Source organism: Schistocerca americana, chromosome 1 (assembly GCF_021461395.2).
Source record: "Schistocerca americana isolate TAMUIC-IGC-003095 chromosome 1, iqSchAmer2.1, whole genome shotgun sequence".
NCBI classification, from domain to species: domain Eukaryota; kingdom Metazoa; phylum Arthropoda; class Insecta; order Orthoptera; family Acrididae; genus Schistocerca; species Schistocerca americana.
In genome coordinates, this window is record NC_060119.1 from 1,208,338,080 (window position 1) to 1,208,355,644 (window position 17,565).

Below are 17,565 nucleotides of genomic sequence, written 5' to 3' on the forward strand. Positions count from 1 at the left end.
TTTCTTTGTGCTAATTTTCATTCCATAATTTTTTCTGTTAGCTTCAATGGTGTCCACTAAGTCCTGTAATTCTTTTCCCCCTGTGGCTAGAAGGGCCATGTCATTAGCAAACCTCAAACACCCTACTCTTCTTCCTCCAATTTCTACTCCTTTGTCGTCTACTGAGCATTGGTCAATAATATTTTCCAAGGAGAGGTTTAAAAGAGTAGGTGATAGACAGCATCCTTGTCTTACTCCTTTTCCTAGGCTGATCCAGTTGTACTTTCTCCTCTCACTTTAACTGAGGCTATTTGATTAAGATATAATGAGTTTAAAGTCTTCTGGTTTTCCAGACCATCTCTTTTCCCCTTTTCCCTTATTGTAGTCGCCAGCTTGTTCCAAACCACATTGTCAAATGCCTTTTCTAGATCGATGAAGCACACATATAGCTCTCTTCCTTTTTCAATAAACCTTTCTCCCAAGATTCGTGGGAGCCCTCTTGCATCTCTGGTGCCCGTATTCCGTCTAAAACCAAACTGCTCCTCCCCAAGATTCCGCTCCATTACTTTCTCAAGTCTTTTATTAATTATTCTTAACATCACTTTGGCTGAATATGAAATGAGGCTGATGTTCTATGCTCGCTGCATGTCTTGGTTCCTTGTTTTTTCTGTAATGAAATCATTACCGTTGTCAGAAAGTGCTCAGGCCATTCACCACTGTCATATATTTTACTACACTACTGGCCATTAAAATTGGTACACCAAGAAGAAATGCAGATGATAAACGGGTATTCATTGGACAAATATATTATACTATATACTAGAACAGGCATGTGATTACATTTTAACGCAATTTTGGTGGACAGATCTTGATAAATCAGTAGGCCTACCCAGAACAACCACCTCTGGCTGTAATAACGCCCTTGATACACCTGGGCATTGAGTCAAACAGAGCTTGGATGGCGTGTACAGGTACAGCTGGGCATGCAGTTTCAACACGATACCACAGTTCATCAAGAGTAGAGACTGGCGTATTGTGACGAGCCAGTTGCTCGGCCACCATTGACCAGACATTATCAATTGTTGAGAGATCTAGAGAATGTGCTGGCCAGGGCAGCAGTCGAACATTTTCTGTATCCAGAAACGCCCGTACAGGACCTGCAACATGCGGTCGTGCATTATCCTGCTGAAATGTAGGGTTCGCAGGGATCGAATGAAGGGTAGAGCCACGGGTTGTAACACATCTGAAATGTAACGTCCACTGTTCAAAGTGCCGTCAATGCGAACAAGAGGTGACCGAGATGTGTAACCACTGGTACCCTATACCATCACGCCGGGTGATACGCCAGTATGGCGATGACGAATGCATGCTCCCAATGTGCGTTCACCGCGATGTCGCCGAACACGGATGCGACCATCATGATTCTGTAAACAGAACCTGGATTCATCCGAAAAAATGACGTTTTGCCATTCGTGCACCCAGGTTCGTCGTAGAGTACACCATCGCAGGCGCTGCTGTCTGTGATGCAGCGTCAAGGGTAACCGCAGCCACGAGCTCCATGCTGCTGTCATGGTGCCTTGTATTACTACCACATGTCCCACGGAAACCTAGGTGAATCTCACAGCATAATAGGCCTACACCACCCAACAGCCTGTTTCCGAGGCGCAGTATATGTTTCGAGAAGCCCGTTCGCCTTTATGACATCGCATCCGGACACGGCACTTGACCTGATATAATAAGGAACCTGACACATCCGACCAGGAGACACGTTTCCAGCGATCCCCTATCCAATCTCAAATATCCCGTTCCCAATGCGACAGTCATTGACGATGTTGTTAGGTCAAAATGGGAACAAGAAAGCATCCCCTGCTGATGAGCTCCATGTTCGATAGTGTACACTAAACTGGGTGCGCCAAAACACTTGTCGTCGAATCGGCGACAGATTGCCGCCTGTTCTGCTTTTCAGAGGGGGCAAGCGTCCCATCTCCCCGTTCCGTGACAGGGCGTGGGCGTCTTACACCTTCTACACCGTTCTTCAGCTGTTTTCCATAGATACGTCAGTTGCACGCTAACAGTCGATTAGCTTCACCCTTTCCGAGTTTATCACTCCCAGCGCCGGACCAAAACAATGTAGCTTATGTCGGTGGATTTCTCCGTTTGCGGCCCACATCGTCATTAGAACGATTGCACATTCATCTCCACTTTTATTCTTTCCTATCCGTCAGCTCTACCAGGCGGCATTCAATCTCGCAGTAGGCAGTGGTCGTAATGTTTTGCCTCACTGGTGCATATTTGCGCTATAGTTGTGATATATTTGTACATCGATTATGAGACATTAAGTATTGTTGCTAGCAATGTACTGAACGCAAAGACATTTCTAACAGCGTTCTAATGTTCGATAGTTCGATAGTTATACTTGCTTAGTAAACGTAAGTGTATTAATCAAATGACACAATTTCAGAGACTTTCATGGTCTCATACATTTATCATTTTATGTATACAGACTGAAGCGGTGAGTGAAAATTTCCGCCCACGCCGGGTATCGAACCCGGGTAATCCTTGCAGTTGTGTGAACGGTTGTGCCAGGGTGGCTTAGTGACTAACGCACCTGCATAGTAAGGAGGAGACCAGGGTTCGATTCCCGGCCTTCGCACAAATTTTCGCTCGCCACTTCAGTTTATGTACATAAAATCGCTTCTGAATGAACAAGTGAAGTCTCTGAAATTATCTCCTTTGATTTGTGTAAGTACATGCATCTGGGTTTCAGGCTGGACTACCCATATACACTACTGGCCATTAAAATTGCTACACCACGAAGATGATGTGCTACAGACATGAAATTTAATCGACAGGAAGAAGATGCTGTGATATGCATGTTTCCAACCGATATCTCATACACAAACAGCATTTGACCGGCGTTGCCTGGTGAAACCTTGTTGTGATGCCTCGTGTAAGGAGGAGAAATGCGTACCATCACGTTTCCGACTTTGATAAAGGTCGGATTGTAGCCTATCGCGATTGCGGTTTATCGTATCGCGACATTGCTGCTCGCGTTGGTCGAGATCCAATGACGGTTAGCAGAATATGGAATCGGTGGGTTCAGGAGGGTAATACGGGCCGTGCTGGATCCCAACGGCCTCGTATCACTAGCAGTCGAAATGACAGGCATCTTATCCGCATGGCTGTAACGGATCGTGCAGCCACGTCTCGATCCCTGAGTCAGCAGATGGGGACGTTTGCAAGACAACAACCGACTGCACGAACAGTTCGACGACGTTTGCAGCAGCATGGACTATCAGCACGGATACCGTGGCTGAGGTTACCCTTGACGCTGCATCACAGACAGGAGCGCCTGCGATGGTGTACTCAACGACGAACGTGGGTGCACGAATGGCAAAACGTCATTTTTTCGGATGAATCCAGGTTCTGTTTACAGAATCATGATAGTCGCATCCGTGTTGGGCGACATCGCGGTGAACGCACATTGGAAGCGTGTGTTTGTCATCGCCATACTGGTGTATCACCCGGCGTGATGGTATGGGTTGCCATTGGTTACACGTCTCGGTCACCTCTTGTTAGCATTGACAGCAATTTGAACAGTGGACGTTACATTTCAGATGTGTTACGACCCGTGGCCCTACCCTTCATTCGATCCCTGCGAAACCCTACATTTCAGCAGGATAACGCACGACCGCATGTTGCAGGTCCTGTACGGGCGTTTCTGGATACAGAAAATGTTCGACTGCTGCCCTAGCCAGCACATTCTCCAGATCTCTCACCAATTGAAAACGTCTCGTCACAATACGCCAGTCACTCTTGATGAACTGTGGTACCGTGTTGAAGCTGCATTGGCAGCTGTACCTGTACAAGCCATCCAAGCTCTGTTTGACTCAATGCCGAGGCGTATCAAGGCCGTTATTACGGCCGGAGGTGGTTGTTCTGGGTACTGACTTCTCAGTATCTAAGCACCCAAATTGCGTGAAAATGTAAGCACATGTCAGTTCTAGTATAATATATTTGTCCAATGAATACCCGTTTATCATCTGCATTTCTTCTTGGTGTAGCAATTTTAATGGCCAGTAGTATATTAAAATACCTGGTATGACTGAATTTATTCTGCACATTTAACAGTAGATGTGGCTGTACATTGCATTTCAGTAGTGTACGTTCGAAACTGAGGTGCTGTTCCAGAACATGGAGAGCATCGGAAATTCATTTCGTGTGTAAGGGAGAATTTAAAGTAGAGTGGGGCGGCAGTGAGAATTTGCATCTGGGAGGGAGGTGTCCCAGGGTAATCAATGCAGTTTTGTGAACCTCTTGCCAAGGTGGCTTAGTGGCTACGCAGTTGCCTAGTAAGCAGTAGACCTGGGTTCGATTCCTGGCCATCGTGCAAATTTTCAGTCGCCACTTCAGTCGATATACATAAGTGTCTATAATCACATAGTGCTTTGGAATGTTGAGACTACCGGTGACCCTGCAAATCTCGAGATGGTTCCTCCTTGAACCTGTCGCATCGTTACAGAGAAGTGGCCGTCAAACTTTACTGCTCAAGAGCCAGTACTGACGTGGGGTGTTGCCTCGGGCCGCACGTGTAATTCGTAATCCACATAAACTTGTGTGTTCTGAGCTCCCAAAAGAGTAGTTATACTAAAGCGACCGGTTGCAAAGTACTGATCGTTAAGAGTCGGCTCCATTCGGAACACTTCGTATTACTGCCACCCTCAATGTTGCCGAATCTGGGACACTGTAATTGCGTGACGAAGTGTTTCTACGTGTGATCAGACGATTAATTGATTTATATTTTGACTGGCGGCCACGCAAGCCTTGCAGTTTCTTGAAATGCCGACAATTTTTATGTTTTTCTTTCTTTTTGTTAAGAGCACCAGTCAACATTTATCCGTAATATTAACATTTTATGGAACACTGAAACGCTTCTTCCGGAGTAAACACAAAAATAGGTACAATTTTCAGAATGAGATTTTCACTCTGCAGCGGAGTGTGCGCTGATATGAAACTTCCTGGCAGATTAAAACTGTGTGCCCGACCGAGACTCGAACTGGTCCCGAGTTCGAGTCTCGGTCGGGCACACAGTTTTAATCTGCCAGGAAGTTTCAGGTACAACTTTGTTTTACATAGTACAATCTTTTTGTATGAACAGTTTGAAGCAAGGGTTGTTGCACATGGCTATTTTTAACTCGCAGAAAGATACGTAATGCCATTACTTGCAGTGTTTCATGGTTCAATGAATCGAGAAACATCCGAAAAGAACGCAAAGTTTCAGCGGACTTTTACGAAATTAAAACGAAAATACTCAACGTTTGACACAATTCTTCTTGGGCAAAGTGAGGATGATCGTCCGAATCGTCGATACCGTCAGCCTCATTTGCACTGTCAACAAAATCTTGCTTCAATTCAAGCAAAGTTTCGCCCTCCGTACGACAACGTGAAGCCGTGTCCTTCGATTTTTTACGCACTGAACAAACAGCTGCCGCCCTCCAGCAGCCTGGCTGCACGTAACAAAAGGCTGCTTTTAGAAACTACGTGTCCCCTCGCGACACAATGAAGATCAGTCGAGTCCGTCAATATACGTGCACGGATTTCCAATTTAAAACAGGGAGAAATTGTACCCCCGTCACATGTCGGGATCGGCAGTTTACCGAAATTTTCGCGTCTTCTTAATTGACGGGATTAGCAGTCAAAACGTTAGTAACAGTAATTGTACTTACATTCATTTGCATTGTGCGATATGAGTTATGATCACAAGTGTTTACTAAATTATTCGAATGTCGTTTTTCTTCTACTTATTGCGTTTTATTTCAACAGCAGCCTTAATTTAATTTGATATTCCTTGCTACAAATACGTATCGTGTTTGAAGCTGACCCTGTCTATAATGCGAATTCACGAATCAATGTTACTTCCGTTTGTAATTTATATCACAGTAGCTGAGTGATACGAGGCGTATATGCCAATGAGTTGTCAGCACTGGATGGCAAGAAAATATTCCACCTCCCACATCCTTTAACCCCGTAGTTGCAGCACCACTTATCCCTCTGTCCCTGAGGTAAGCGGCTAACTGTACGTGACTCACAGCTGAATTCATCAAAGTCAAACAAAATTAAGTACATGTTAAAATATTACTTTCTCTGTAAATATTTTCATTTGTTACTGACCAGGAAAACTAAAATTTTACGAAGGTCTTAGAGTTAGCTGACATTTCTAGATTTGGCTGTTAGTCTCTAGATGCATGTTATTATAAAATAAAAGTGAGGACCGCGGGGCCGCGCGAATACTTGATACGAGCCGTGTGCTGCCCGCAGACCCCAGTTTAACGGCCACCGTTACGGAGCGTACTTAAATATTTTCAGTTGACCTATATTTTGAGCTTTCGCTTTTTGTTGTGTTGCCGTGAAACTCCTATATCACCGTGAGATGATCCTCGATTGAAGTAAATAAATAAACAAAATGTGAAGAATAATTTAATTGTGTTTTCAGCCAGCTATCTACCATTGCGTGCCGGGTATTGGATACTGCGGCCAACCTAGATTTTCTATGAGAGTACCGATGTTTTACAAAATGAAAGATCTACATGCGAACTATAATCTAGCACACAGTTTTAATCGGCCAGGAATGTTCATTGAAGTATGCATCCAGGTGCAGAAGAGATAACTCGTTCTGGAAACTACTCTCAGATGTCCAATTCTAGAAAGATCACACTCGTGCAGTGTTCTCTGTTCCGTGACACATTGCTGGTTTGAGATAAGACACTCTTTTATATGTTACGAATGAAGGGATGAACCGTTTGCACTGTTTCACCGTCATAAGAGCAGTCACAACATTATGGAACGGAATCCCTGTCACGAAAGCCTCATTCAGTGGAGATGTGTAATGCAAGGTGATTACGTTCCGCCACTTCAGTTGGTCCGCTCTCGATTGGACGGCAATACGGTCGATTGGGATTGTGCGACTCTCGCGGAGCGAGTTCGGTGCTCCAGATTGGTTGATGGTATATTCAGGGCTGGTCGCAGCGGAGCTAATCAACAAGAGGAAATTCTGTTACAATGCAGATCCGTGAAGTGCCGGTTGTACGCTCTAGGGACAACGTCTGTACAAGAGGAAGGCTGAATCATTCCTGCTCGTTATCCACACCGAGAGAGGTAAAACGCTGACTGAAGCACTGGAAGCCTGTTTGGGAGGGGAAGGTTTCGAATCTACGTCCGGGCGTCCAGATCTATTTTATTGCGAATAAAACTGCCTAGATCTTTAATATATTTTATTTAGTACGACGTTTCGACTGCTGCCGTCATCATCCAGATTTACGTTTGCTGCAGTTCGTAAAAAAGGCGAAATGATGAGGAGAGCTTGACTGTTCCCTTCCTCTAATCTCGTCTCATTAGTCGCTAGTGACCTCAGTAACGCATAACTGCAATACCAGATCAGATATCTCTTGGATCTTGAATGAACTGTCAAAATATTTCTATACTTAGTCTCGATTTCAGCCCCTCGGCTGTGTGTAACAAATTATCTTGTAACATGAATGAAATGCCTGGGCTAGCAGGACAGAGGGGACTAGGTTGTGGAAAGGGGGCAAAATGAGTTCCTGTCAGTTGCGCTCAACAAACAAACTTTATTTATCATCATACAATATTACAACAAGAATGCAAAACATTCAAAACTTTAATCGACATCCTTTGATTAACTTTAGATCGGCTGAATGCCACATTCAAAATGCGAGACACAAGGCTTAAGCAAAATTGAAATACAAGGTTCTTCTGGAGGTTTCACCCAAAAATATTTTCTAAATCTCCAATTTAATCGGCTGAAGGCCTTAGCAACTTAATTTTAATGGAACTAGGCTGGAGGTCGCATATTAAGCAATAAAAGGAGTTTCAATCGAAAGGCAGAAGGCCTTGTCTTAAAACATTTCATGCAAATTGGGCTGAAGCATAACAATCTTATGCCTTAAGGGCAAGAGAAGAAGATTAGTATAAGAGATATTAAAACTCGGCTGAAGGCCGCTCACCAACAAATAATTAAACGGCTTAAGGCCTAGAAAGAGTTCCAATCTAAAAGGCAGAAGGCCTTTTCTTAAAACCTCTCCAGTAAAATTCGGCTGAAGGCCCCATATAAAAATATAGTAATCTCGTGCCTTAAGGGGAAGACAAGAACATTAATTTAAGAGATACTCAGCTGAAAGCCACACATCAACCAAATAACTAAAATCCAAACTCAAGGAACGTCGATCAGAAGCTTCCAAGAGTCGGCCTGGGACTGTAACACCAACACCCGTTTAGGTGAGACAGGCAGCCTGTCCAAAGACTTCTTAACGTGGAGGCATCCCAACCGACCAATCAACCAAATCAGTTCCGCTCCACGCAATCAGCAAAACGACCACAAGATTTCAATACTCGACATAATATTGGCGCCCACAACAACCAACAACACCTCAGCTGTGGAACTAAACGCTGCACTGGACAGCAACAACATGCCGAAGAAAATACACTGCCTAAAATTACGTCAACGACCAGGTCAGGTAACCGGAACGTCAATGCCCACAAGGCAGAAGATACCGCTGGTCAACTTCAATAACAGGGAATAAATTAAGTTAAACTCCACAGGAAGATGGCTGGAATCTTAGCCGACTTGAATACACACACGTTGTGCTCGTGGGAATGTCCCAAAAGCGACAACCAGGATCAAACGAAGAAATGTAAACAGTTGAGGCTCGATAGTAAGTTAAGTGAGGACTCAACTTTCATGTCCAAGATCGGTTGGCGACGAACTCCGTAGCATTTGCAAGCAGCACCCCACACTCCAACCCCACGTGCACGCCACCAGCGGCTCCAGCCTGACTCCGCGCGACGCGGGCTTGCTTGCTGCTCCACGCCAACCGACCGACAGGACTGCTGGTCCGTCCGCGACTGCTGCTCCATCGCGACTGCACTGCTGGTGCGTCTGCCACTCACTGACTACCCAACACACGACGACCCGGAAATACTATATGTCGCTCCAGAGATAATACGACAGTGCGCTTATCGATATGCACTGCTGCTGCCACTATGGGCAAGTAAGGCAGGAAGTCAGTGACGCCAGTGAGTGGAATAAGAAAACGAGGCGGCACTACCGTAATAAAAGATGACAAACAATTAATGGGATGAACACGAGCCGTGCACGGCTCCATGCATATTATCGGGAAATCACTCGACATTCAAGAGTGTATTAAAACTTTAACATCACTGATAGTTTCCGTCTCAGTATATCCCATCTGCATGCTTTCTGTACAACAAGGAACGCGCATCTCCGTCGCAGTGGCAAAATTATACACCACGGGCAATGTATAGTCTCTCTGTAAACTCAAGAGCGAGCAGCGCTTTTGGTGGGGGAAGTGGCCTTTCCCGGAAGAACACTGACACCGGACTATAGGGGCACCCAAAATCTGTTGCCCGTTACCTGTCTAGCGGTGTAGATCGGCGTGCAGTGGTATACGTCGTTTCTGTTCGTGGGATCTTAGTTGCCAGTGTTAGTGAGTTAAGTTTGTATACTCCCTGATATACTTCGATATCCGGAAGTGATGGATAATCGTCTAGCATTGCAAGAAAATGTGCAGAATACGAGGAAGAGGAGGTATTTGGGGAGTAACGAGCGTTTGATCGTCTCTAATGTTATTACAGAGTGTATTAAAGATGCGACCCAGAAAGAACTGTTAGCTGATATTACCAATACCAATCAAAGGACTACAATTTATGCAAACGTCAGCCTCACCTAATAGGATGCATAAGTAAGGAATGGAAAAACAAGCCGCATGGTTTACTGGAATCGCCATGAAGGAAAATTAATAATTTTGGGAGGAAACCCATCATTATAGACAGTTTCAAAATCACGTAAAGCGTATGATGCTTACGGAAAACTAAATCTCTATCTCGGTCACTGTTCACCTGATTCTAAGACATATTGCTTAGAAAATGTGCACAATAGCTATTCAAAACACCGCTGAAATTTCCTTCGAAACATTTACACCGATTCCGGACTTCTAAGGAAAAAGCTTGACATACGAGATGCGTTCACATATTAATTTTTATTTTGTGGCAAGAACTTTATTTGTTGATCTACAGCCGGCCGAAGTGGCCGTACGGTTAAAAGCGCTGCAGTCTGGAACCGCACGACCGCTACGGTCGCAGGTTCGAATCCTGCCTCGGGCACGGATGTTTGTGATGTCCTTAGGTTAGTTAGGTTTAAGTAGTTGTAAGTTCTAGGGGACTAATGACCTCAGCAGTTGAGTCCCATAGTGCTCAGAGCCATTTGAACCATTTTTGTTAATCTACAGCAATGTTATCCTCTTCAAAATATTCACCATTACATACTATACACTTATGCCAGTGATTTTTCCAATCCCCGAAACAATTTAGGAACTGTTTCTTCGGGATAGTTTATAGGCCTCCTTAACTGCGCATTTTTCATCTCATCCATGCTTGTAAAAGCGCTTTCCTTTAAGGCCTGCCTTGAAATGTTTATACCACTTATCTGCCCTTGGTTTACTCATAACAGGCTCATCAAAAGCAATATTTACCATTTCTAAAAATTTCATAGACTTTATTCCATTCTTATAACAAAATTTAATACAGATTCTCTAATTTATTTTTATACAAAACAAATAATAGCTGATGCTACCAAAACACATGTAACCTTTCTGACAGCTGACAACAGAGTAAATACCCAATACTCATAATATTGAACAAATACTTTTGTGGCATGTTTACGAAACAGTGACAAAGTAGTGCAAATCGGACTAATTCAGCACACAAAACTATAAATTTCTACTTACTTTTTAAACACTCTTTGTGTTGCAAGAATTGTTAAGTTTCAGTGCAGTCCTTCAAGGAAAACTTTTACCTTTTAGTAGAAACACAAAATAAGAACAAGCCTTAAATTGTACAGACTGATTGCATTATATGGGGTTCGTTATACGAATAGCAATAGAGGAACATACATTCACATGAACAGGCATTTGGTCCTATGTTTGTAGTAGAATCCTGATTTCCGTTCTTATGTTAATATTATTTACCCTATAATGTTGTGTTCCGGAAGAAGCTATCGTTTTTTGTATTCCTTATGGTCTTAATGCATTTGTCTAAAAATAAAGGCAGCCGTGACGTATCTGCACACGGCTTCGCCACAGATTTGAAGCGCGCGCCGCGGCAAGGATCGGTACTACGTTGTGAAACAGCCTGTAGAAGCGCCTTGTGACGTAGCTGGGTTGGCAGAGTGGGGACTCGCTCGCTCGCTCTTCAGTTTACCGATAGACTATAGCGGCCGACGCTTTTACTTAACGACCGAGAGCAGCGGCGTTCGTCAGCACTAACAGACAAGCAACATTGCTTGAAATAAATGCGGAAACCATCTACATCTACATCTACATGGATACTCTGCAAATCACATTCAAGTGCCTAGCAGACAGTTCATCGAACCACCTTCACAATTCTCTATTATTCCAATCTCGTATAGAGCGCAGAAAGAATGAACACCTGTATCTTTCCGTACGAGCTCTGATTTCCCTTTATCATGATGATCGTTTCTCCCTATGTAGGTCGATGTCAACAAAATATTTTCGCATTCGGAGGAGAAAGTTGGTGACTGGAATTTCGTGAGAAGATTCCGTCGCAACGAAAAACTCCTTTCTTTTAACGATTTGCAGCCCAAATCCTGCATCATTTCTGTGAGACTCCCTCGCATATTTCGCGATAATACAAAACGTGCTGCCTTTCTTTGAAGTTTTTAGATGTACTCCGTCAGTACCATCTGGTAAGGATCCCACACCGCCTAGCAGTATTCTAAAAGGACAAGTGTAGTGTTGGCAGTCTCCTTAGTAGGTCTGTTACATTTTCTAAGTGTCCTGCCAATAAAACTTTGGCTAGCACTCCCCACAACATTCTCTATGTGTTCTTTCCAATTTAAGTTGTTCGTAATTGTTATACAGTCTAATACAGCTTTGGTATTAGACTGATTTATCGTGTAACCGACGTTTAACGATTTCCTTTTAGCACTCGTGTGGACCAGCTCACACTTTTCGTTATTTAGGATCAACTGCCACTTTTCGCACCATTCAAATATCTCTTCTAAATAGTTTTGCAGTTTGTTTTGATCTTCTGATGACTTTATTAGTCGATAAACAACAGCGTCATCTGCAAACAACCGAAGACGGCTGCTCAGACTGTCTCCAAAATCGTTTATATAGATAAGGAACAGCAAAGGGCCTATAACACTACCTTTGGGAACGCCAGAAATCACTTCTGTTTTACTCGATGACTTTCCCTCAATTACTAAGAACTGTGACCTCTCCGACAGGAAATCACAAATCCAGTCACATAACTGAGACGATACTCCATAAGCACGCAATTCCACTACAAGTCGCTTTTGTGGTACAGTGTCAAAAGCCTTCCGAAAATTCAGAAATGTGGAATCGAACTGAAATCACCTGTCAATAGCACTCAGCACTTCATGTGAATAAAGAGCTAGTTGTGTTTCACATGAACGATGTTTTCTTAACCCATGTTGACTGTGTGTCAATAGACCGTTTCCTTCGAGGTAATTCATAATGTTCGAACACAATATATATTCTAAACTCCTGCTCCATATCGACATTAACGATATGGGGTTGTAATTTAGTGGATTACTCCTACTACATATCTTGACTATCGGTGTGACCTGTGCAACTTTTCAGTCTTTGGGTACGGACCTTTCGTCGAGGGAACTGTTGTATATGATTGTTAAGTATGGAGCTAATACATCAGCATACTCCGAAAGGAACCTAATTGGTATACAGTCTGGACCAGAAGACTTGCTTTTATTGAGTGATTTAAGTTGCTTCACTACTCCGAGGATATTTGCTTCTACGTTACTCATGTTGGCAGCTGTTCTCGATTCGAATTCTGGAATATTTACTTAGTCTTCTTTTGTGAAGACGTTTCGGAAGGCTGTGTTTAGTAACTCTGCTTTGGCAGCACGGTTTTTGATAGTATCTCCATTGCTATCACGCAGAGGAGGCACTGATTGTATCTCTTTGGATTTTCTGCCGGGTTTAGAGACAAAGTTTCGTAGTGGAAACTGTTATAGGCATCTCGCATTGAAGTCTTGGACGTAGAACGAACGTATCTGATAGGGTAGTGCGGCGAAATGTACCGTTAATAGGCCATGGAAGCAGACGAACGACCCTAGTGTCTTTTGCTAACAGCACGACATTGCCTGCAGCGCTTCTTCAGAGTTCCTGACCTTATCGATTGGACCTTAGACGATTGGAAAACCGTGGCCTTTTCATGCGAGTCCCAGTTTCGATTGGTACGAGCTGATGGTTGGGTGCGAGTTTGGTGCAGACCCCACGAAGCTATGGATCCAAGTAGTCAACGAGACACTGTGCAAGCTGCTGGTGTCTCAGTAATGGTGTGGACTATGTTTGCATGCAATGGACTGGGTCCTCTAGTCCAACTGAACCGATCATTGATTCGAAATGGTTATGTTTGGCTACTTGGAGATCATCTCAGACATTCATGAAATTCAACGTTGGAACTTTAATGGATAAAAATGCACAGTGTCAGAATATTCTGGACAATTCGAATGAATGATTTGGTTAGGCAGATCGCCCGACATGAATCCCATCGAACATTTAAGGGAAATAATCGAGAGGTCATTTCCCGTGTACAAAATCCTGCAGCGGCAACACTTTCGCGATTATGTACGGCTATAGAGGAAGCATGGCTCTACAGTTCTGCAGGGGAGTTCGGCGACTTGTCGAGTGCATTCCACTTCGAGTTGCTGCACTGCGCCGAACAAAAGGAGGTATCCAATAACTTTAATCGCCTTAGTGCAAATTCTTTCCGGATTCCTTTCAGTTCCTGTTTGCTTCCTACCATGTCATCTGGTAATTTCATCCTGATATTTCTTGCACTTTCTCTCACCAACCAACTTCTTTTCCACATTTATACAAGTGGTTCTCTTCTCTCCAAAGGTCTCTTTAATTTTCCTGTAGGCAGTATCTATCTTACCCCTAGTGAGATAAGCCTCTACATCCTTACATTTGTCCTCTAGCCACCCCTGCTTAGCCATTTTGCACTTCCTGCCGATCTCATTTTTGAGACGTTTGTATTCCTTTTTGCCTGCTTCATTTACTGCATTTTTATATTTTCTCCTTTCATCAATTAAATTCAATATTTCTTCTGTTACCCAAGGATTTCTATTAGCCGTCGTCTTTTTACCTACTTGATCCTCTGCTGCCTTCACTACTTCATCCCTCAGAGCTACCCATTCTTCTTCTACTGTATTTCTTTCCCCCATTCCTGTCAATTGTTCCGTTATGCTCTCCCTGAAACTCTCTACAACCTCTGGTTCTTTCAGTTTATCCAGGTCCCATCTCCTTAAATTCCCACCTTTTTGCAGTTTCTTCAGTTTCAATCTGCAGTTCATAACCAATAGATTGTGGTCAGAATCCACATCTGCCCCTGGAAATGTCTTACAATTTAAAACCTGGTTCCTAAATCTCTGTCTTACCATTATATAATCTATCTGATACCTTTTAGTATCTCCAGGATTCCTCCAGGTATACAACCTTCTCTGTTAGGGAAGTTTATTTCCTGGGGCGTACCAACTTGTTGGAAACGCTCTCTATGTGCAATCATGGTTAAACTTTAGTTGTAGTATAACGCAGTCAGAAACTTATTTTTCTTGTTAGTTAACAGCGTGTTCGGTGTCGGCGACTTCTGGCCTGCTGGTTCTGACTTATTTGCTGCCGCGCGCACGGCTCTCAAGCTTGCTGTCTGTTTGCAGTCGTGCGTCCTGGCTGGCTGTGCTCAAACTGAGTATTTATGTTATCGACTTACGAAATTTTGCCGTCGTCCAAGAGGCCTATGATTAGCTGGCTTCGCACAGGAAATTCTCGCTTTAATTTATTATACAAATTGTATTCATGTCCTAAGTTTTATTGTAAATTCTCTTGCGTAAAACTTTGGATAATCCTATGTTATCTTTTTATTAATATTTATCTTTTGGGGGTTCGCCTAATGCCTTTAACTTAAATTTGCTTGAAGAAATTTATCTAGAACTATTTTGATTATTTTAATTGGCTGGTTTATGAGCTGCGGCGCCATTGAGTTAGTAGACTGTTCTGTCTGGCGCCACTGGCTCAGATGTTGTATCGACTATCCCTCTAGCGGCCCCAATGGCAATATCTACGAGAAAGAGTTGGTATCTGTGTGTTATGCTCTTAGAAGGTCTTTGCCTGCCGATATATATACGGGGTTCGCTGGCCCGAGAGGGTTCCACACCTACAAATCCTCCACACCTACAAATCCTTAATCCATCCCATCCTCTGCTATGCCAGTCCTGCCTGGATATCTGCCCCCCCCCCCCCCAAATTCTATCAGTCCCTCCAGATCCTTGAGCGTCATGCACTCCGCCTCGCCTTCCGTATATGCCTCCCGTCCCCCACGCGGATCCTCTATGACCTAATTCCTTTCCCCCATCTGCTCCTATTCCTCGAACATATCCGCATCCTCTACACCTCCCGCCGTCTTGAGCCCCCTCACCCCCTGGTTGCTCCTCTCCTCTCCCATCCCTGCCCCCTGCCACGTCTTCACCGTTGTGTCCCCCCTACCCTCCATCTCTACACCCTACATCTCCTTTCCCAAGGTGGCTTCCATCAACTCCCCCTCCCGGATGATGCCCTCTCTCCCTCCATTTATCCCTCCTATCAACTATGATCCTCACTCCCCCTCCTTTCCTCTGTCCTTTCCCTGGGCTCCCTCTTCCCCCCTTCTGTCCTGTTGTCTCCCCCCCCCCCCCCCCGAGTCCTTTTGTATTCCCATCCTCTGCCTACCCCACTCCCTGTCGCGTCTGCCCAGCGCCCCCCATCCCTCTTATGGGTCCTCATCCTCCATCAGCTCCTTTCCCAGCTCCCCCCTTTTTTATTTTCCCATCATCTGTCCAGTTTCCCCCCACCTGCTCTCGGCTGTGGTATGTCACATTTGCCACCTTTTTAGTGCAGTGTTCCAGTGACTGTTCAGTGTTGTTCGTCTTTCTTGTGTTGCGAACAGAAACCATGCTGTCGCTGGGTGTGAATTTTATGTCTTTTGCGAACAGAAACCAGACTGTCGCCGTGTTTTTTTAATTGTCTGTCTATTGTTTTACCTGTCTGCTTTGTATGTATTTTCTTAGCGTCATCATCCCTCTGTTCTTTGTTTTAAGTTCCACGATTTCTTTTCGCCATGTTACTCTTTAAGTCTCCGATTTTATCGCCTGTTTTTATTACTTATTCTCTTCATCTTTCTAACAAAGTCTGTAGGCTGAAGAGCAGCATACTAAGCTGCTGCCAGCCCGCCCCCTTCGGGGGGAATTGAAATTCAATAAAGGAAAAAAAAAAAAAAGCCCGAGAGGGCTCTTTGTACTACCTGTGGCTGAAGAGCGGCGTCCAGTTGCCGCTGCCAGCCCACCTTGTGCACTGTGTAAAATGACAATAAAGAAAAAAAAAGAAGCCCGAGAGGGAGGCACGGAGCTAGGGACTGGCGGTAGCACCGCGACAAGAGGAGGTCGCGAGGTCCGAGCGGCCGAAGCCACGAGCTGCGCAAGGAGGACCCCTGCGCAGAGTGAAGATACCGGAGTACTTCACCGGGGTCTGCGTCGACTACAAGCAGCAGGCTGACATCCCGTCGGCTGGTCGGCAACATTCGTGTCGGACGACCGCTCGTGGCCTGGCTGCCCTCTTCTGCCTGGCTCTCATCGCCACCACTCACAAGGGAACCTCCCCGTCGCACCCCCCTCAGATTTAGCTATAAGTTGGCACAGTGGATAGGCCTTGAAAAACTGAACACAGATCAATCGAGAAAACAGGAAGAAATTGTGTGGAACTATGAAAAAAATAAGCAAAATATACAAACTGAGTAGCCCATGCGCAAGATAGGCAACACCAAGGACAGCGTCACCTCAGGAGCGCCGTGGTCCCGCGGTTAGCGTGAGCAGCTGCGAAACGAGAGATCCTTGGTTCAAGTCTTCCGCCGAGTGAAAGGTTTACTTTCTTTATTTTCGCAAAGTTATGATCTCTTCGTTTTTTCATTGACGTCTGTGTTCTCTGTAATAAGTTTAGTGTCTGTGTTTTGCGACCGCACCGCAAAACCGTGCGATTAGTAGACGAAAGGACGTGCCTCTCCCATGGGAACGGAAAACATTTGATCGCAAGGTCATAGGTCAACCGATTCCTCCACAGGAAAACACGTCTGTTCTATTCTATACGACACTGGTGACGGCATGTGCGTCACATGACAGGAATATGTTGTCGACCCACCTAACTTGTACACTTGGCGAATGGGTAAAAAGATTCTTCTACCTTGCCCGATTTGGGTTTTCTTGTGGATGTGATAATCACTCTCAAAAAAGTGATGAAAACATAAGAGTTTGTCATATAAACTGCAACAAATGAATGCAACAGTTTCATGGTCGCACAGTTTTCCCTGTGCTCTGTCAAAACATATGTTTTTAACGTTTTCAAATTTTTCCGTGTGTAGACAGTCAAATCCGTCATATGTCCAAGCAAATCTGAACGTGTCCTG